We start from the raw sequence: 21,490 nt of genomic DNA, 5'->3' as shown, positions 1-21,490 counted from the left end.
TCAGGAACCTCTAACACTCCTTATTTTTGTGATGTTTCCCTATAATTCTCCTTTTCTCTGTCGCCGTTTGTGCCAAGTCCTGGCTCCATGGGCCGACTGCCTGGCGCAGCCAGGGACTGGTGGCTCTTGCTGCTGGGGTTGTCCAAACCCACAGGCGACCCCGCGCCCCCGGAGAGGTGACTCTGCGCGTTCGGTGGTTATCAGTGAGGGCGTGAAAGGGATATCTGAGAGTTTATCCAAGAGCCTTATGGATACGTCTGGATATGGATAACACAGACTGGCTGATGTCTTTGCCCATCTTCGAACATAATTACTTTGGAGGACTGAAGTAGTTCAGAAGGGGATTAGTTGGTTTACTTACGGCAGGATCATGCACAGCGGGAGATGCGCCCTTCTTCCCCACCCCCAGCGGAGCCGGAGCTCTTTGTTGCCCAGATTACCGAGAATGGGATCAAACTCGGCTAAATGTAATCTTCTACAACCCTGCACAGAGGGTTCCTTCTCCCCCTCCCCTCTCTTGGGTTGCAGGATGGGGAATAACGCAGTAGGGGCCTGTTTGGAAACCAAGTGGAAGGTAGTAAGACATGAAACATCCCAGATGTTAAGAAGAGACCTTGCAGGGAGGGAGCAACTGCTCACAGGACCCCGCAGGGTCAGGGGAGCCCCCTCTCTGCCGAGACATCCCCAAGGAACTGTCAGCTCTGAGGCAATGCAAGGAAGTACAGTCTCTTTGGCTTTTGGAAATAATTTCCCTCCTGCTCATTGTAACAAATGGTCCCTTCTGTAATTCGCTCATAAGCACTGGCAGGTAGCAATTACAGTATCTCGTGTATTTTGGTGCAAGTGTCTAATGAGAGATACACCATGCGTAAATAGATACATAGGCATATATATACACACATCTATTTTTTTTTCCTTTTTTTTTCTGGTGAGAAGGTGGTTTTGCTCCATAGTAGGTGATTAGTGGAGGGCATGATACCTGCCCTGTGATCTCTGCTTTCTTCTGGCTTGGTTGGACTTTGGCTTTGGAGCTTGCAGGTGTCTAACTGTGGCGATGGTGCAGGTGTTTGCTATGCAGCGTGCAGCTTCATTTGCGAAATACTTTCTGCTCCTGTTTTGGTCTTTATTCTTTTGAAGGTCTTCTAATTGATTTGGAGAGATCCATTTAATGAATGTTGTTCTTTTAACTGTTTCATGTCAGATGTTAGAAATATGTGTGTGCTCCATTTAATAAGAATTTTATTTGTTGAGTGTGTCAAAAGTTACTTGATATGTACTACGTGAAAGGTTTCAAAACCTTATTAGCTAGTCTTGTGTTACTAAGATCGCATGGCAAAATGGAGCTGGTACTGGATTTCTTCAAAGTATACTTTGACGTACAGTGGGGTACTTAGAGTTAAAAACAAAAAAACCAGCCCTCCCAAATGCACCAAAACCCAAAACTAATAGTCAGTGAATTATCAAAAAGAAAAAGCTTTATGTCTTTTTTTTTCTATTGTAACCAATCTTTAAGGTGGTCTTGAAATAATAAGACTGTTTAAAACCACTATTTTTCATCGTCGTAATTGAAATGTCATTTCCCTCTAAAAGCAGCTCAGCATGATATTGAGAAGTAGTAATTGTGTTGTATCAAAAATATACCCAACAGTTTACTGTTTTCTAATACTTTTCTTTATACTGAATAGAAATTTATGAAAATACAGTATGGTATTGGTTAAAAAATAGAATTGTAAAATTGTTCTATAAAGTTTGTATTGTGTTGCAAATTGTTGTGCCTTTATCATTACCAGAAATGCTGAGCTTTCACCTTTCTTAAATCACATATAAAATTAGTTCTTTAATTTAAATCAGCGCCTCCCAATGCCAGTTGAGTCTGCTGCTCAAAAAAATTCAAAGGAATCTTCTTTTTGGACGTAAAAGCCCAGGCCGTGTTGGGTTGTCTTCAGAAGCTGTAAAGCTGGGCGAAATGTAGTTTCTAGTGTTGCAGTTGTGGGAGGTTTTATTCCTGGGGCTGACTGCCAAAACTGCAATCCATCCCTGTGGCCGGTTAGCTGGCTGGTGGTGATTAGATGGTCAGAATGATTTGCTCTACAGTTGGGGTGGGTTTCTTTGCCTTGGTCACATCCAGTTCCTCTGCCATGGCCTAGAGCTGTAGACAGCCTCGGTACCCGAGGGCCTGCTGGCTGCTGCACCTCTTCCCTCTTACTGAGATGGTAGGGCAGATGTAGGATAATCTTGCATAAGACTTCAAGTCAATATTTTCCTTCTTGTTTTGAGTACAAACAAGACGACCAATCAAATGTTTCTTGCCCTAACTTGTGAAAAATATATGGACATTTAAATCCTCTTAGTGTTCTTTTTGCCTGTTATTAAGTCACTGATTTTGGTTTATGGAGTCACTTCCAGAAATTCTCTTCGGTTATCTTTTGTCAAGGAAATTTTAGTTATTATTTGCTATCTTATGCATTGTTTTATGTTACAGCTGCATAAAGAATCAAATTTCTTCATTAACTACTACATGCCCATGCAGCAATCAGAAAACCTTAGGACCTGAGTAGATGGGAGAGAACTAGAGTACTTCTCAGTACCTGGCTTCTTTATTCCACGTAGGTTTTTTTTTTCTGTGCTCTATTTTTGTATGCATCTAAAATAAATGCACTTATTTTGATTGTTATCAGTGAATTGAAAAGAACTTCGGAGGTACTTAATTTCCTTCTTTCTCTTTCATTCTGCAAAAACGTTCCTATCACTATCTGTTACACCATCTAAGTCAATAGAGGCTTGATCCTTGTCTGCATGCAAAAGGGAAATTGCCCTGCCGTGCAGATGAACAGAGCCCAGGAATCAGTCAATATCTCTGTTAAGTTTCCTCAAATATTTTCTAAGAGTAAAACCTTTGACAAATGTTGTGGTTGAAGACCTTCATGTCAAGTGTTGGTATGAGTTTCCTGATTTTCTGTCATGTGCACAAATCACTTAAAAATAATGACTGTTGACTCTTATAGAAATATATGTTCAGAGCATACATAATTAGTAAGAGCTTGTAAAGTAATTGGTGTGTATGAAAACCCACAAAGACTTGAAATTACATATATTTTTTTCTTTTGAATGTTTTCTTTTCAACTCCGGCCTTTTTTTCCTTCTTCAGGTGTTTTTATTGGAGGTGATGACAATATTGTTTTAAAAAGCAAACCTTTTTACTCACTATTTTCATCATCACATGTATCCTTTTTAGCAAGATCTGATGGGCTAACCTCAAAATGGTGTGCTTATTGATTACTCTCAAGAGAACAAATAAAGGAGAAAATCTTTGGGATGTTTTTGGCTTTGTTTTGCAAATATCCCAGTTGTAGCTATCCAGTTGTTACCTGATTTGGAACCTTTTTCCCTTTCTATTCCTGCCACAGGTGGGAAGCAGGCGGCGCACTGAGCAGGTACGCACTCGCAAGCACAGCGAGTGTACTTTCAGGCAGACCTGCCTGCCTCTCCAGATGCGTCTGTGCATCTTCTCTGAGCTGGATCACTTACGGGAAGACTGGAAACGAGTCAGTAGTGGCAGTACAATGGGAACCACCGCCGAGGCTGAATCCCGTATTTGGGTCTCAATATCCAAAACAGAAATGGGATTGATCTAGTGCCCTCTCATACGTATTTGACAAGTATGCATTTTACTTTATCATAGGTGAGGAAAAATAGTTCTTCTATTTGCTAGTATGTTTTAAACATGATGATTTAGAATGAATGTGAGAAAGATAAGCAGGTCATTTTGTGCAGTCTTTTGGGTGTTACTGAAACATCAGGCTGCTCAGATTTGGACACTTGACTCTTAAGCCAACCTGTCTCCTTTGGACTCTCTTCTAGTGAATGGAAAGAGAGGTATTTCCTTCAGAGGGACGTTCAGAATCTCCAGATTCAGTGCCTAGTCTGGATTGCCTTCTGTCTCTGTCTCCATAAGCGTGCTCTTCAGTCAGCAAAGAGGATGAGGCTGGGATACCTGTGGATATGCTTCCCCTGTCCCTTGTCTGTCCTGTGGGGTGGTGGTTTGGGTTCCAGTATGGTGGTGAGGGAGAGAGGTGGGGCAGTATGGCCATCAGACTGTTCGGTTGCAGGACGTAGTTTAGGGGGGAAATTTGACAACTTGTTCATTTGCTTGAATTAATTCCTATACATGGTGCTGCTAAAACTCCCCATATTTTAGAGAAAGCTGAATAAGTGACATTTCGTAGGCTAGCAATTCTGTTGTTATCTAAAGAGCTCTTCTGTTTTCATGTGGAGGGCACCTCATTCCCACAGTCATACTGGTCCACAGCCTTTTGTTCATCTTTGCCTCTCTTTTTGTCCTTTTTGGATGGAGGGGCATAAATCTCTTTGAAACATCTAGCTAAAATGTCAGGGTACTTAATGAAACAGTGATGCAGCTCGTTACGTTCATCACGAAGAATTTAGAGAGAAATAAACTAAGCCAGCAACTCCATAAATATAAAGGTATGTTTTCCTGCAAGAACTGTAACAATTGTCTGGTGTTTGTGTATCGTAGACCATTACAGTATCTCGTTTTAATGTGTGTGCCTTACAGTGACTGTGCAGTTAGCTGAATTAATGTTCCTTTGGCAGCCATAACTTTGAATGGACTAACTTTTATGCGCTTAAACTTCCCCTCTAGTATTTCTCCCTTTTCTCATTTGATTTCCTTCTGCAAAGCGGTAGAGAAACTAGCAGAAGGGAGGGAAGGAAGACACAATGGAGAAATGCCATAATTCACTTGAATGCATATATGAATTGAGAAGAACTGTTCTTTTTAGAATATTCATGTTTTGGAGTTGTGTCGCAGTCTGGCAATCCTGTTCGCTTCAAGGAACATGCGTGGATTTCAAACAGCAGACATTACGCCCAGCAGAAAGAATTCTTCAGTGTGCTGTGTTATAGATGGAGAAGATCCACAGATTAAATGTTCCAAGATCCAAAAAAGATCCTATATTCAGAGATCCAAAAGATATCCTAAAGATTTAAATCCATTTGCGAATATGAACAATAACAAGCCCACGGCTCTCTGGGTATCAGGAGCTGGAGTGAAATCCAAATCCCGTCAAAGTTAACAGCAAATTCCCTGTGACTTAACAGGGTCAAGAATCATACTTATTTTCTCCTTAAGGTTTTGCATATGTAAGATTAGATTCACTCAGAGTGGCACAAGGAATGCCTTTGCTGCTTACAGATGCTAAATGACCGTTAAATGAACAGTGGTTAAAAAGTGCTGGGAATCCTGTAGCCTGCAGATGGGAGCTCAGGGCTATAATTACAGTCCAGAAGACAGTATACAAACAATTTCTATCTCTCTCTGTAAGAAGATGGAAGCCTTGACATAGCGAAGTACTTCCTTTAATGGATGGCCTTTTCGTTGTTATGTATGGGGTTCACACCATCTAAGTAGAGGTGTGTGAAGATTAGAGGTGAGCTCCCTTTGTGGTCAGAGGAAGGGACCAGAAAGAACCTGGGACGCAAATCCTGTGACTGCATTACAGCCGTTTCTCTTTCTTCATTGACTGTGGAAGGAAATTAAACTAGTCTAAACCAAATCTTTCATGAGGTTTAAGTTAGGTGAGGTGTATCCAGCATGGTGGCTATTGCAAGGCTTTGAGAGGAGTGTGTATGCCCAGTCATTAACCTCCAGTTAAGTGAATGAATTTGAGGGAATGACTAACATATTGCCTGTAAATAGTGTAAAATAGGAATATAACGAGTGGAAGGAACTGGGAACTGCAAAGAATTGGCTGAAGTCTTCAGAGTTGTGTCTTTTTCCCTTCTCCCTTGCTCCTGGGTGGATCAATAGAAAGGGAGAGCAGTTGTGTAGTGGCTTTTTTCCCCATCGCTGTGTGATGTTAGTTTGACACATGTAATTTACTTAGAAAAGCTTAAGTAGCCTTAATAACAGAAAGTCCCAGCATTGCTGACACTAATGGTCTCCCCCATTGTCAGTCTCAACAGAGAGATTAAGAACTGAATGAGCAAAGAGACCAAATTACCATCTCCCCCCTCTGGGTGTTGCCACATGAAAACAGGTATGAGCCATGACAGGGGGTCTTTGGGCAGACTCTGTCTCTCCGCTGTGCCCCGGTGGGAGAGGGGATTTTGCCTGCAGTCTCAGTTTAGCGCCGTTACTGAGGGCTGCTGCAGTGTCGCCCAGTCCGGCTGTTTTACACAGGTAGTCAAGTCCAGTCACAGTCATCTGGAAAGAAATTCAGTATATCATGCCCTGATAATGCATATTATTGAATACTCTGCAGACACTAACCATCCGATACACTGTGTTAAACCTAGCTCAGCTAGGTCTACCATTTTTTCTACCCAGTTTTGCACGTGCAAATCATCTTTTCTTGGCCAAAACTCTCAGTGAGGTGTAACAGCGCAGCTCTGCGGGGCGTGCACCCAGAGATGGACGTGTCCCGAGTGCGTTGGACTGAACTTGCAAAAACGTCTCGAAGAAAATAGAGCATGTTTCTGCTTTCATCCAGAGCTCGGAGAGACTTCGTTAATAATATAAGCACTGTCTATGAATGGCTACACACTTCCCTTTCTGAGTGCTATTCTTTGAGTATATTATGAAGTACAGTGCCAGCTCTCTTTTGCTTCCTTTCTATAGGACAGGTTTGTACCGTCAATCCAACGTTCAGTTAAAAAAAATTGCTGCTGCATGTGCTATATGTTTTCTGTCTGTTTTTTGTCGCCACTGAGTGGAAGACTTTAATTGCAGCTCACTTCTCAGTAAGACGGTTCGGCCTTTTTTCAGGAGCGTTGCCCATTTTCTGTTTCTATAACATGGCAGACTAAAAATTTCTGACCATTAGCAAGTAAAACAAATGTGTTTCAAGAGGCGTTTAGGTGGACTTTACCAACACGGGATTTGATCTATGATGATAATTATCTGTGAAAAGTAGACCCTCCACCTTATTCAGTCTCAGTACCGAGGAAAAGCAGATCACCTTTCTGTGAACAGCTGATTTTCTAAGATACTGTTGTATTGACAAATCAGTTGTTAAACATAAACTGAACGTGTATTCCCTGGATTTAGAAGATTAAAAACTAAATAAGAGTTGCGGCATCAGTATCAATGTTGTCTAGCCTTATCAGTCTTTGCTTTATAACTCATTGTATTTTCCAGTATCACTTACAATGCTTTGCCAAGTACACCAGGTGAATGGTAGAGCTCAACATGCTTATATTTCAAAGGCAGTGAAACAGATGCTTTGCATTTTATTAACTGAATGGAAGTACATGAACGTATTTACTTGATGGCTCTATAGAGGAACAATCCTGCTCTTATACCATATGATAACTAATATTTATGCTGCTAAAACATATTGAGATGCATAACAAGTAACATTTTTGGCTAAAAATGGATTTGTACAGCTTTGTATGTTTTTTCTATGTGTGTACAGCGTACAAATGAACTCTGTGTACATCAGATGCATGTGATGTTTAATCTCAAGTGAAATGTTTGACGCTCATAGCAGCAGTTCAAAGATGACGATAGCTTTATTAGTGTTGTAGAGTCACACTTGCTTAAATTCAAATTCTTGGTTTACTGTGGTAAATTAAAGTTTTGTTGTTGATCTCCAGCGATTAGAATTTGCTTCCTTATATATCACAGTTACAGTGTTGTTTTTAATTGATCAGTGCATGCATCAAAACGGGGGGGGGGGGGGGGAGGGAGAGAAAAAAGTGTTATTAAACTTCTTTAAAGAAGACTTGCATGACTGATCCAAAAGACAAGAGGATGTAAATCTTCTTTTCCCTCCTAAAGAAAATTAGAAATAGCTCCTCCTAAATGGACTGTTCTGCATTTTTCAAGTTTGGGAAATACCTATGTGTTCCTTGAATCATGTGCACTAAGCAAATCCGACAGTTTATAAGGATGTAGTAATTTATTAGAAATATTTACTTAAGTATTGCCTGGCTTGTTTTCAGAAGGCAAATGCAATGATCATGAGACTGAAACAATTTTACATTACGCTTCCAGGAGACGTGCCACTATATCTTTTTGTCTTGTCTGGTCGACTATTGCACGTTTCATTCTGGGCAGCATCTTTAGCGACCTCTTCCTCATCAAGGTTTACAACGTGCACTGCCTCCTCAGCCTCTCTTGAACTGTCAGCTGTCTGCAGTCCCCGATGTTGTTCTTGAAATCCTGCCCATGCTTTTGTTCATTGATCATGTCCTCTTTGGATTCTTTTGCCACGTCAGCGATTTGCTTGGAGGATCCTCCCCTGTCCACATTTCTGGTAATTGTTCTCTGTGGTTGTGCCCTTGGTCGTTTGTCTGTTTTCTGTGCCTTGGGGATGAGGCTACCTTGAGGTAAACATCAGCTCAACTTCTCCCTCTGTGCTGAAGACTTCTCCTTGTTGCTGTGCACCCGACTTATCTTCTGTATGGGCCAGAAATATCTGTCTGTCTTTCCGGCATAGTCTTGTAGACATGGAGATGTCAGCTGACATTTTTCTATCCTATAACCTCCAATTTTTCTCCTCTTTTCCAAACCATCACCAGCAATTCCATATTTTTGATCATTTGGACAACACTGTCATCCTTCTTGCCACTCAGATTCCTAATAAGAAAATCTTTAATTCAGGGTTCTTCTAGGTGATTGTGACCACACTGTACATAAAACTTGCCAAATTCTTCTGCAGCCATCTCTTTTGTATACTTCTGTACTGTTAAAACTGTGTCCAGAATTTGTGTCTCATAATTTGTGTATCTGTTACTATAACGTGCTTCAGTGATGTTGGTAATGTTAGGATTTTACCCTGCTGCTGCTCTGGAATACCCTGCCAGAGATTGTTTCCTTAGTCCTAGTGGTTTGACCAAAGCACCTTCCTCCCCATGACCATCCCCCTTTTCTCAACCATAATGAACATGAGGTGGTTGCCATTTTTTTGGGAGCCTCAGTGTTAAGAGCTCGACTTGCATCCCTGGCTGATTCAGGATGCCACCACCTTCTGTTCCCTCCTTGGCACCTTTTGACAGAAATGCTTGTGCCCAGGGAGAACTACCTGAAAACATCCATGGTGCTGCCTAGGAAGCCTCGCTCAGTGCCTCCCCCTTGCTTGACTGCAATGCCTGCAAAAAAACATGGTAACCAAGATGCTGCTAGCTTGCTTAGGCTCTTAAACCGATCACAGCATTGTTTCGGAATCCCTCCTATACCATGTGCCTGTCTGTCCAGTTGCTGCCTCTTGGTTTTGCTCTCAAATTTAGGGCAGGGATCATCTTCTCTTCTGTGTTTGTATAGTTCTTTCTGGGCAGTGGTGTAATGCTGTGCAACGGCGGCTCAGAGGTGATTATAGTAAAGTTGGGCTCTCATGGTAATAATATCAACCTCAACAGCTATGTGCTGGGCTAGGGGAGTAGATTTTAGGGTTGGGTTTTTTTATTATTTTAGGTTTTTTTTTATTTTAGTTTTTTTATTTTAATTTATTTTATTTTTTTTTACACAATTTTTACTTTTTTACCTTCCAGATGCCTTTCTTGCAGTTTGCTGTTACTGGTTTTAGGGGTTTCTATAGAAAATCTGAGGGTGCGTGTTTGTCTTTGGTGGTCAGTAAACCTGCTCTACAGCCTACAGTCATGCATCCCGTGAGACTTCTGTCCTTTCCTGTTTCCCTGACATAAATGAGCTTTTAAGTCCATCACCTAATTTCACCTGGGAGCTATCTGTATTTGTTCTCAGATGTGCCCTAAGTTCTGCTTGGTTGCTGTTGATTTGTAGATAATGTCAAAACAGAAAACAAGGGGAAAAGCAATGGCGCAGTGGGAAAAGAGCAGAAAGGCAAAATGTTTCAGGGGAAGATTCTGCATATACTGTGGTGAAGGCACCTGAAGACCGGACTGAAACTGTTAATACTCAGATTTTTTTTATTTCAGGCCAGTTAGATGTTTCCAAGATCGAATGGCAGCCTGATTCAGACTGATTTTTGCAGGAAAATAAATGTTTTGATAATAATTGTGAAAAATAATAGAGATTACTCTGACGGTACCAGTAACAGTTTTTTCAACACACAGCTAAGACTCTGGACCTAAGATAAAATATTTTACATGGTTTCTTTAAAGTATATCTTCCTTACAATTTTTTCTGCCAGTTTTGTGTGTGTTTTGTTTGTTTTTCAAACTGCCTTCCCTCACCAGTAGGTCGGGAATTGGTGTTTTGCCCTCTGGCAGCACACAGTTTCCAACCGTGTTTCCACTAATGCATCCAAAGTCAATGCATTTACATGAGTAGTTTCCAGCAACCACTTGTAGAATCATAGAATCATTTAGGCTGGAAAACACACTTAAGATCATTGAGTCTGACTGTTAACCTAGCACTGCCAAGTCCACCACTAAACCGTGTCCCTAAGCACCACGTCTACCTGTCTTTTCAATACCTCCAGGGCTGGGGACTCCACCACTTCCCTTGGGCAGCCTGTTTCAATGCCTGACTGCCCTTTCAGTGAAGAAGTTTTTCCTAATATCCAATCTAAACCTCCCCTGGTGCAACTTGAGGCCATTTCCTCTTGTCCTATCGCTTGTTACTTGAAGAAGAGACAAGGCACTGAGCCTTGTTGAACCTCATATGGTTGGCCTCAGCCCCCCATCAATCCAGCCTGTCCAGATTCCTCTGTAGAGCCTTCCTACCGTCCAGCAGTTCAACACTCCTGCCAAACTTGGTGTTGTCTGCAGACTTACTGAGGGTGCACTCGATCCCCTCATCCAGATCACTGATAAAGATATTGTAGGTGCATTGTAAACTAGTTGTACATTTCAGAAGTATTTTGCAATGTGTAAATGAAGTTATAAAAGAGGAAAATGTCTTGTTTGATCCCCTAAATTGAGCTGAGGCTACATAAAAATGCTGATCTGAATCTCTACAATGGAGGGGAGACTGTGGGGAGCTCAGGGGCTCTGACACAAAGGAAGGAAGGAAAAGTATAGTATTAGAAAGCAGATTGAGTGCAGATGACTGGCAGGAGACGGACTTTGAGATGGAGGCATAAAAAGATGGAAGCAGAACAGAGAGAAGAACAACAACATCTCAGAGAGATGTAAAAACAGCAAGTGAGATTCTTTCCTGTTAAGGTTTGGTTTTTTTATGTTTTAAATTTTTTTTTAATCTTTGCTTTTATTCTTAATACCTCAGTTTGCAATCTGAGAGAAAACAGGATATGCTATCTCTGCCTCGTCAGATGTTTTATAAAATTCATGCTGAAAACTGCCTCACGTATAAAGATCAAACTATATTTATTCAAATGTAAAGGAAGTACCTCACAGTAAGAAAATCAGACTTACCGTCATTGTCCAGAACTCTATCACAGCGGAAGATGAGGTATGAATAAAAAGGAATTCAGCTCTTGAGCTCTCAGTTAAAATTCGTAAGTGTGGAAGAGAGAGGCTGAATGAGATTTTTTTTTTTTCTCAAGGGAATTCTGTTTTCTGGCAGCCTGCAAGGATGGAAATGGGCGAGCACTTATAAAATACATTTCTGAAGATAAATAGTTCAAATAAGTGGATTTTGAAAGGAAAAGTCTGTTAAAGAAAAACAAGTTTTCTCCCAGTGCCATTCTTGCCGTGTGAAGTACTACAGTATTATTCTGCCATCCTTCAACCATCTTATTTACTTTAATAAACATAGCAGGGTTGGTTTGCTCAAACTTCCAGTTTGGGAATCTTACCAGTGAGTCAGGTAAGGATTACAGTTTTGGTAGACACTGAGGAAGCTTGAAAACATTGACCTGGCTGCCTGAATTTTGAAGTCCTTACTTTTTGTGTGATGACTGGTGTGGGAGTGATGCCACTGGGACCCCAACATGTGAATAGTATCTGCCCTTCAGCTATCTCCTCTGAGTGCAAGTGTGTGGGAGGTGGAGAATTACTCACTGTTGCCACCCATCTCATTTCAAATGTTAAACAAGTGCAGTAGTGCAGCTTTTCCCTTTTTCAATTAGGAAAAGTGAAAAATAATAGCAAAAAAGACAGCTAGCAAAGCTACCTGTCCATTTGTGCCTTTTCAGTCCCATTGCTGTGTCTCAAAATCATGTAGGTGTGGAAGCAAACCTAAGGCTGCCAGGTGATGCCCTGTTGCTCCAGCCTCACCTCCACAAGAACCTTCCTCCAGCCAGAGCTGCCAAGACTATCAACGTGAAATAATTTACTGAGTGAGGGATCCACCCATAACTTAAAAGTCGCTGGCATTTTGCTCATTCTTGGGAAAGGCGTTAACAGTGTCCACCAATACTACTTCCATTATTTCTCTGTTAGATTTATCTAACAAAAAGGGCATCTCTCCAAATTGTTGGCAGTGATTTTAGGTCCAGAACTTCTCTGAGGAAACTAGTGAAGTGCTTAAAGAAACTAAATAGGTAGCGGTCCATGGAAGAGTCAGGCTCAAAGGCAATCTGCAAAATAACATATATTCTATGTTTATTAAATTATCCCATTGAAGACATTAAAATATTAATTGGCAACTACATGTTTTAATTTTCTGTGTAAGCTCCTGGGGTGGATTTAATATAATTTGGAGAGTTTTTGTAGCCTCTTTGCTTGGACTTCAGAGGAGGAACTGTTATGAGTTTACAGTAAACTGCTTTTTGTACCTGGGAAAAGCGATGGTATTAGGTCTGCTTTTAAGCGGTATTAGATGGTATTAGATCTGGTTTTTCCTGGTGCTGGGTGAGGCTGAGCAGGTGGATTTGTTCAGCATTTTGGCTTTGTTTACTGGGCTGAGAAAATACTCTTTTTTTCAGTTGCTGGTGATCGTTGGTAAATGGTGCGATAGAAATACAGTTAATTTTAAGACTGCCTTGAAAGCTGATAATGCTGAGGGACCATTATACATAGTTAAGAGCTCACATTTTGTGAGTATCAGGGATTATTCACTTTTAATCCTTGCGTCTGTTTCCAACACTTTATAGTTATCACCGAAGAACTGAAAAGAGAGATATTTTCTTCTAAAAATAGAGTTGTGCTTATTTTAACACGCAGCTATGCCCTGCAAACAGTGCAAAAGTACCGTCCTTTTTATCTTGCAGAGCTGATGTCTTTCTGGCATGAGAGTCATACTTTATTGACAGAAATGAATTAACTCCCAACTCTTTCTAACTGTGGCAAAATACTGTAGAAACTGCCCTGGTGTATGCATCTGTAGCGTATTTGTTAGTGGAGCTGCAATTGTGAAGAAAAGCTTTGTTCTCAGGTGCTGAAAAACAGAGATTGTAGTGGTAGAATAGACAGGGAAATTTGACCTTTGCATTTTAGGTGTATTTGCAGTTCAAAAAACTATTAGAAAAACTGTTACTTTATTTTTAAATTGAGTAGGTTTAAAATAGATCCATTGAGACCAATTTCACCCTCTGGACCCTTTTCTTTGAACCAAGTTTCAGATTGTAAGTAGTCTTTAACAAATAATGTGTAAATTAGCAGCATGTTGTGTTAATTTCATAAATTTCTGTTTGCATTCTAGATACTAATTGCCAGATAAACTATTTGTGTAGATGTGAAGTTACTTCTGTTAATATACAGTTTCCAAGGCGTACAGCTAAGAGATCAGATACCCAAGTGAAATCATGCTAGCTTTGTTCCTGCTGAACCTGGTGAGGTGAACAGAATGATATAGCTAATCAAAATTAAATTGAATTAGGCTTAATTAGGTTTCCAGCACTAGTGTTTCTGGGTTGCTTGTGTGTTTTTTAAAAAAGGAACCTGCTCTTTTTCTAGTTCCTAAAGGCAATTGTTACACATAACCAGTGCTCCTTGTACACCCTCTGAGACATTTTGGGAACCTCTTTTCAGGGTACACCGTTTGTTCCTAGGTAAAAGTAGCGTATAAGTTTATCCAAGAAGTAACCACAAAAAAAGGAAATAAATTGAACAGTAGTACCTTCCAACGGTGTTCGAAGTTGGGGGTTACCAAATGGAAAGGTCCGCCTCATTTGAAATGTGTGGGTGGTGTTGGAGGGGGCTATAATATTCTATGTACTATAGTATTCTGGCCACTTTTATCTAAACAGCTGTTCTCAGCATACCTTTGCACTTGGGAAAAGTAAGGTGAGGAGGAATACTGTGTTCAGTTTTGGGCCCCTCACTACAAGAAAGACATTGAGGTGCTGGAGCAAGTAGGAGGACTGGTTTTTCTCATACCGCATGCATTGGTGTACAAGCATTTCAGATATGCTCCTGAGTCCTCTGTGCTCGCAGGAGCGGTGTAAATGTTCCCACTAGCATTGCCATGGTCCGGCGATGCCATGCCAACCGTTGGCTTACCTACTGGAATCCTGTTGGTACCCCCTTCCCTCATTGCTTCTAGTTTAAAGCTCTCTCCATCAGTCCCGCCAGCTTATGCCCAAAGACACGTTTTCCCTATTGGGACAGGTGGATCCTGTCAGGCCCCAGCATACCTTGTGTCTCGAAGGCTCTTGCATGGTTTAAAAACCCAAAGTATTGGCAGAGGCAGCAGTCCTGGAGCCAGATATTGATATCCTGGGCTTGCCTGTTTCTTCCAAAGTCTCCCCCCATTACTGGGAGGATTAAGGAAAACACTACCTTTGCTCCTGAATTTTTTAGCGTTCTTCCCAGGGCTCCGAAGTCTCTTTTGATTGACTTCAGACTTTTTGTTGCAACGTCGTTTGTACCCATGTAAAAGAGCAGGAATAGATAGTAGCCTGAAGGTTGTACTCAGCTCTTCAGTCTTGTGGTGACGTCCCTAATTCAGGCCCCAGGGAGGCAGCAAACGTCCCTGAAAAGAGGGTCCAGTCTGCAAACGGGTGCTTCTGTTCCGCGCGGGAGGGAATCACCAATGACCATAACTCGCGGTTGTTTCTTCTCAGTGCTGGTCTTAACACACGTTTTGTTGTGAGGGGCTGGTCTCTCTGACCTTGGCAAGAATGCTCGTGCAGGTTCCTCCTCTGTCTCATTATGTACTTCATCTATACCCAGGGCCTCGTACCTATTCTGTAAGGGTATCTTAGAGAGGTTAAGGAGGTGTTTCTCTTACCGCTCTGTGCTGTAACCTTCTTCCACCCCTCCTTATCCCTTGTGGACCAAGCAAGGTCCTGCTTGGGAGCATTACTGCCCAGGTGCAGCCCAGGACTCAGGTCCCTCCTCAGGTGCGGTGGTGTTGGGGTCTCCCCGCTGTGCAGCCTCTCACACCAACTGTTTTCTGGTGTTGAGACTTGGTGCATCAAAGCATCAAGTTGAAGAGGTTGGGGTTTGCTGCAAGCACATGTTTGGGCCCAGCAAACCCATCTGTGGCTGCTTTACTTGGGTTAGGACTGTCCTGAGTGTCGATACAACCACCCTTCATGTTTGCATTAGGCCTTTAGGACGTGAAGATGGTTTCATGTCTGATTCTTCTGCTGTTGTCTGACTTATACTTGCTGTCAGTAGCTGTACCTATTTATGTGATTGCTAGTGGGTCAGATTCCACATTCTGACTTGTTTGCAGAAATAAAAATTGAAGAAGCAGCTTGAACAAGGAGTTTGAAGCATAGCATCTAAACTACCTATTGATATTTTAAGGGGCTGCTGGGTCTTCGCTCCACCTTAAGGAAAAAAAAAAAGTAAAATCAGGCAGGCTTCTACCTGAGTTTGTTAATGATAGTAAAGGTTTTTGATAGTCATAGAAGACATTCTCATTTCCTTATAAGAAAGTAAATGCTCAATGTACATCTTGAAGTGTACTGGGAAAAATTTTTTGTCCAAGAGAGGGATGTGAGGAAGGGCAAGAGATATGTATAGGTATTTTATTCTACTTTAAGTAATAGTGGTAAGGGTTTTTTTCCTTTTAAAAAAAAAAAGGGCATTTATGATTTTTAGAAAGGAAGGAGTGGGAGCAGTGGAATAAAGACAAGGGGCTTCATTTCAACAAACTTAAGGGAAATGGTGTTAATATCCTATGGGAATGATAAGGGTTTTGAGAAAGAAAGAATGGTTTCCAAACAAGGCAGTTTAAAGTTTTGCGTTTGCTGTGAGACTGGAAAAAAAAAACCAGAAAAATTGTGGTAAGCATAGCTATAGTAAAAGCTGTAAGAGGGGATTAGATGAGCTTTGGAGATCTCTCTCTGATTTCTATTTCTGTAATTCTAACTTTAGGCTACGTCTTTTTGCACATCATCTTGAGCGTGGCTATTAATAGTCTACCTGTAGTTTAGATACAGTTTATTTATTTGGTTCTGTATATTTCAATTGATGTTTCTAATTAAAATGAATCAGAAAGGTGTATTTGCAAGACAATGACATTGTCATCGACAGCATAGCAAAACAGTACAAAAAGGTCAAGTCACAGGCATAACTGGGGGTTAGTTTTCCAATGCCTTTCTGTATTACCACTTTTTTGCACATAAACACATCTTCTGATCGAAATGCATTAGGAAAAAGGGTAGGAAAAGCAGCTGAATTATGCAGAGATGTTAATTAGTAGGAAAGAGGGACGGTAAGGTCTTCCAACAGCATATTCTAATTGAAGTCACTGAACTGGCATTTTGGCAATGATTTCTGCTTCAGAGATCAAGAGAGATTATTTATTCTTAGCAGTCTTCTGTCTGCAGTTTTCAAAAGTTCAAGCAGGCCAAGTGACTTCCATCGTTTGTGAACACGGTTGCACAAGAAGTGACATTGCACTGAGACCGGAGGGTTCATTTCTAGCCTGTGGAGCCAGGCACTCCCAGGCAGACTGTGTGGTCTGCTCATAACTGTAAGGGGAGGAGATGACCACTGCTCCAGTTTGGCTTAACAAAAAGGTTCATTTGAAAAGGCATCACTCTTCCCCAAAACAAAGAAAAAAAAAAAAAAAAGACCACCCTACACAGGTATTAACTTTTTAGAAGGTGCATGTGAGTTTTTACTGAAGCACATGCTCAGCATTGGGATTATATGCTCTTTTGCAGCCTTTCTTTCACCTGTACATGAGAATGGTGAAACGTGGCTGGTCCAGAAGTCCATCTCCCAGCAGTGGCCTGAAGCAGATACGTAGTGAGGCGTGCAAGAAGCAGGCAAGCGTGGAGTAATGCTTTGCTAGAATACTTGCCCCATTTGCTAGCAGTTTTCATATGAAATATTTATCTGTGCTGGGTGTAAGAGACGGGGCAAGAAAGCTTGTCGGTGCCAAACTATGCTTCTGTAGGGTGTCAGTGGGCTTCAGAAAGAGAAAGGAGTCACCTTTCTCCCCACTGTGGTCATTGGTGTTTAGAGGCGATAACTGAGCACATCGTTTACTTTTTATGGCTTGCTGTTTTACCAGCAGCCCAGTCTTTGGCAGATCCCTTACCTCTCAGGGATTTTAGGAGGAGAGTAAAAGTCCTTTTCCTCCTTGTTAAAGTGGCAGCTGCTCACTCTGCCTCTGTGCCCTGGGGAAGCTTCTGCAACTTGCTTCTCTACAGATGTACAGAGCTGCCATTTTACCTTTGGAAAGGAAACCACCGGGAGCCCCCGGCCCGCCACGCCTGCATGTCTCAAGGGTTGAATTTATGACCCAGGAATAGTAGAGACCTACTTGTTTTGGCAGTGCAGGCCTGTAAGTCTTCTCATCTACTCATGAATGCTGCTAACATGGTAGTCTGTGGGGAGTTTAGAGGGGATATGCTGGTTTCAGAAAGGATGTAACAACATTTATGGCAATGAAAACCTGGAAAAGCAGCAAGAAAGGGGAGGTAGTAGGAGTATTTGTGTAAAGAGAACAAGAGAGGGATCACAGGCCGAGAATGGAAACTATAGCGAATACGCCTAATGAGTTCCTGTAGCCAGAGAAAAATCTGCTCACTCACATCCACCTAGGTGCCATGGCTGAAACGGGATACCTGGGCTGGGGTGACAGCGAGATGTGATGGGGAAGTTACTAGAGAGAAAAGCAGAATAAGTCCTTTTCCTGATTTTATTGATTTGTCACATGATTTCTGGGAAGATATGAAGGTCTCTGTATCATTTTCCTTGTTCATATAATTGTGCAGCTCTCGCTGCTTTGCATATTCAGAGATTGGCTAGTGGGAACCAAACTGGAGGGCCGTGGTTTGAACTTGTTTTGTTTATAGTGGGAAGCGGCTGTGAAAACGTCAGGAGGAAATGTGGCTGGGTTTGCCCAGGTGTATTCAGGCAGCTGAAAGCTGCAGAAAGCACCGGTGTTAAATTTCTGTACTCCTCTGTCTGCTTTGACACTCCATTTATGATGTGTTTCTCCTCATGCAGGAGCAGTGTACCGTACCGTGGTACAGAGACTCACTGTTGCCCTCAGCACTGGAAAAGACTGAAGCTGCCATTCCCGTTGTCCCCAGCCAGAGGCTGCCTGGCAAGACACAGCTGTAAAATGTTCATCAGAAAAAACTGAATGGTAGGTCCGTAAGAGTGAGTAAAAAGCAAATCTGAGTTGTTTTTTTTTTTTTTTTTCCTAAAATGCATTAAAATAATGCCATGCAGAAATTTATTTGGAGATGCATTAAAGTTCCTGGGTAAACACAGAGTGAGAAGAGCTCGGAGTTTTACCTTTGGTGCCAGGTTATGGTATTTATGTCACACTGCTGTGTCCTTTGCAGTATGTCGTTCCTCACCTCCTCTTCTATCCATTTACACCACTGTTGAAGTGTGTTTCTAAGGACCATTGGGTCAAGGGTAGTGAAGTGTCAAGCATCCTATTGAAATAGGATTTCTGTAAGCAAAAGGCTGGCTTCTAGGAAGGAGAACTGCTTTGGCAGGGAAAAGATCACCTGGGAGGGACCAGCTCCTGAGACTGATATGAAGGCTGCACAGGAAAATACCTGGACAGCTGTATCGAGAAAGATGTCCTGTTTCGTGGGCCATGTTCACCCACTCAAGCAGGGGTGCTATTCAGAAACAAAGAGGACAGTGTCATGACCTGCCTTCTCCAGGACACAGGTGGACAATCACAGTTTCCAAAGGCAGAGAGATACAGAGAACATCTTCAGGATGCTTTCTGTTTTCTTAGTGATTTTCAATTGCCTTTTAATTTCAAATATTGAATGACTGTGTTCAGAAACCCTTTGCAAAGCAATCCTTAGGTGTTTTGTAGGTTGCAGCTCTAGCCCTCAAGAAATGACCTTGTAGACCCAAAGGACTGAATACTCAGTGAGATGCTACAGAGTATGAGGAGGTGGCTGGGGAGGTTGGAGGGAGGCGGCTCCAGTGTCCAGGCCTTGCCCAGATGTTTGAACCTGGGTACCACTCCTGCCTTTCCACAGCTGAAAGAGGTCTGTCTGTGGAGCCCATCCCTTGAGACACATCAGCTGTGCTCTGCCCCGCCCCAGCTGGGAGAAAACGCATGAGATTGAGTGATTGATTTCCTTCACAGCAGCTCAGGGAGTTTCCTTTCGTGGAGTGCTTGACCAGCTGGGATATTTGTCCAAGGCATATACATTATAGGTTATTAACTTGTTATGCATGATACAGCAATGCCGTTTCCTGAATCTTGAGTGAAAGCAAGCTGCATGTCTTCTGAGGCTATCTTAACAGCAAATATGTTAAAATGAAATAGTCTTGCTTGACATATCAAGGCAACTACAATTCTGATATACCTGAAAGAACAAAGTCCAAACCAATCTTTGCTAAAAGTCACATAATTAAAGCAATGGCAGACGGAGCAATATGTTGTTAGAAGCATAGATTGCAATTACTTGTTTTATTTATTCCATTTTCTACTTAAAAAGAAGTCACATCTATATGAATGCTTAAGCAGGATAAATGCTCAGGTACAGGAAAGCATTGTGAGACATTGGATTTTCAGATAGGTGGAGCCTGTAATGCTTTCTGTGGAAGACTGTGTTTTTGACGTCTAATAGACTTCAGGGCCTTGGGATGGTTGGTGAGGGAATCGGGAGCACAGGTTATTTTTTTCTCCATCCTTCCAGTTGCGGGCAAGGACATTGAAAGGAACAGATGGATCTAGTCCATTAAGACATGGGTCCGTGGCTGGTGTCAACATCATAATTTTGGGTTTTTCAATAATGGGATGGCCTACATGGCACCAGGCTTCCTGGCATCTGATGGGGTTCACCTTTCCCAAAGGGGGAAGAGGGTCTTTGCTCAGGAGCTTGTGGGGCTCATTGACAGGGCTTTAAACTAGATTTGAAGGGGGAGGGGGTCAATACCAGGTTTGCCTGTGACAAGGGGTGGGATGGCACGCTGTGGTTAGAGGGACAGGGTACTAGCAGGGGATGGGATGCTAGCAGGAGCCCTCAGCCTGTTGATCTGAGGCGTGCTGGAGACCCTGCAGCACAGTTGAAGTCTTAACGGGGATGAGCAGGGTACTCTTGAGGTAATAGGAGCCAACAGGGCAATATCAGAGAAATTCCTCAAAGGAATTAAGGGGTGTTCATCCAAGAAGGTGACACAGATGATAGCCTAGCTGAAGTGCCTCTAGACCAATGCACACAGCATGGGCAGCAAACAGGAGGAGCTGGAAGCCACCGTGCTGCTAGAAAGCTACGACCTAGTTGCCATCACTGAAACTTGATGGGACGAATCCCAGGACTGGAGTTCAGCTATCGAAGGCTACAGGCTGTTCAGAAGGGACAGGTGAGGAACGAGGGGCAGAGGTGTTGCCCTCTATGTCAAGAAATGGATAGAGTGTGAAAAAGTGTCTCTGAAGAATAGCCATGAGCAGGTTGAAAGTTTATGGGTAAGAATTAGAGACCGAAGCAACAAAGGCAACCTTGTGGTTGGGGTCTACTATAGGCCGCCTGATAAAGGGGAGCCTATTGACAAAGCCTTTTTTCTTCAGCTACAGGAAGCTTTGTGCTCACAGGCTCTTGGGGGATTTCAACCACCCTGACATCTGCTGGGGAAGTAGCACAGCAGGCGGTAGGCAGTCTAGGAGACTCCTGGAGTGCATAGATGACAATTTCCTAAGCCAGGTAATAGATAGCCCTACCAGAGGGGACGCAGTACTGGATCTGGTGATCACCAATGTAAGCGAGCTCATTGGTGATGTCAGGATTGCAGGCAGCCTCGGCTGTAGTGATCATGCACTGGTAGAGTTCACAGTCTGGAGAGGTAAGGGTCGGGTGAAGAGTATAGTCAGGACCCTGAATTTTAGGAAAGCAAAATTCCAGCTCTTCAAGGAGTTCAAGGAGCTCTTCAAGGAGCTCTTCAAGCTCAACAGGACTCCCTGGGAAATGGTCCTCAGGGACAAGGGAGCAGAACAGACCTGGCAGGTCTTCCAAGGATGCTTTCCATAGGGCACAGGAGCTCTCGATCCCCAAGTGCAGGAAATCAGGCAAGGAAGGGAAGAGGCTGGCATGGCTGAGCCATGACCTAGGGTTCAAACTAAAGGCCAAGAAGAGATTGCACAGACAGTGGAAGAAGGGACTGGTATCTTGGGAACAGTACAGGGATGCTGCCCGGCTGTGTAAGGATGGGATCAGGAAGGCCAAGGCTCGGCTGGAACTGAACCTGGCGAGGGATGCGAAGAATAATAAGAAGGGCTTCTATAGGTACGTTAACCAGAAAAGGAAGCTAAGGA

At 42.5% G+C, this 21,490-nt stretch overlaps 1 protein-coding gene across 8 annotated transcripts in view; it reads left to right on the top strand.

The window, feature by feature from the left end:
• Window positions 1–21,490, top strand: part of ANKRD6 (ankyrin repeat domain 6) — a 117,776-nt gene that overhangs the window by 42,417 nt on the left and 53,869 nt on the right. For all 8 annotated transcript variants that reach the window (XM_087774252.1, XM_087774251.1, XM_087774258.1 and 5 more), the window contains one exon: window positions 18,205–18,346. The gene's annotated coding sequence lies outside the window, so the exon portion shown is untranslated. The remainder of the gene's footprint in view (window positions 1–18,204; window positions 18,347–21,490) is intronic.

This window comes from Nipponia nippon, unplaced genomic scaffold (genome assembly GCF_047370975.1).
Source record: "Nipponia nippon isolate SJK-2023a ecotype South Korea unplaced genomic scaffold, ASM4737097v1 scaffold_4, whole genome shotgun sequence".
Classification (NCBI taxonomy): Eukaryota; Metazoa; Chordata; class Aves; order Pelecaniformes; family Threskiornithidae; genus Nipponia; species Nipponia nippon.
The sequence above is the reverse complement of the archived record's forward strand: the minus strand, read 5'-3'. Positions and strand labels throughout refer to the sequence as shown.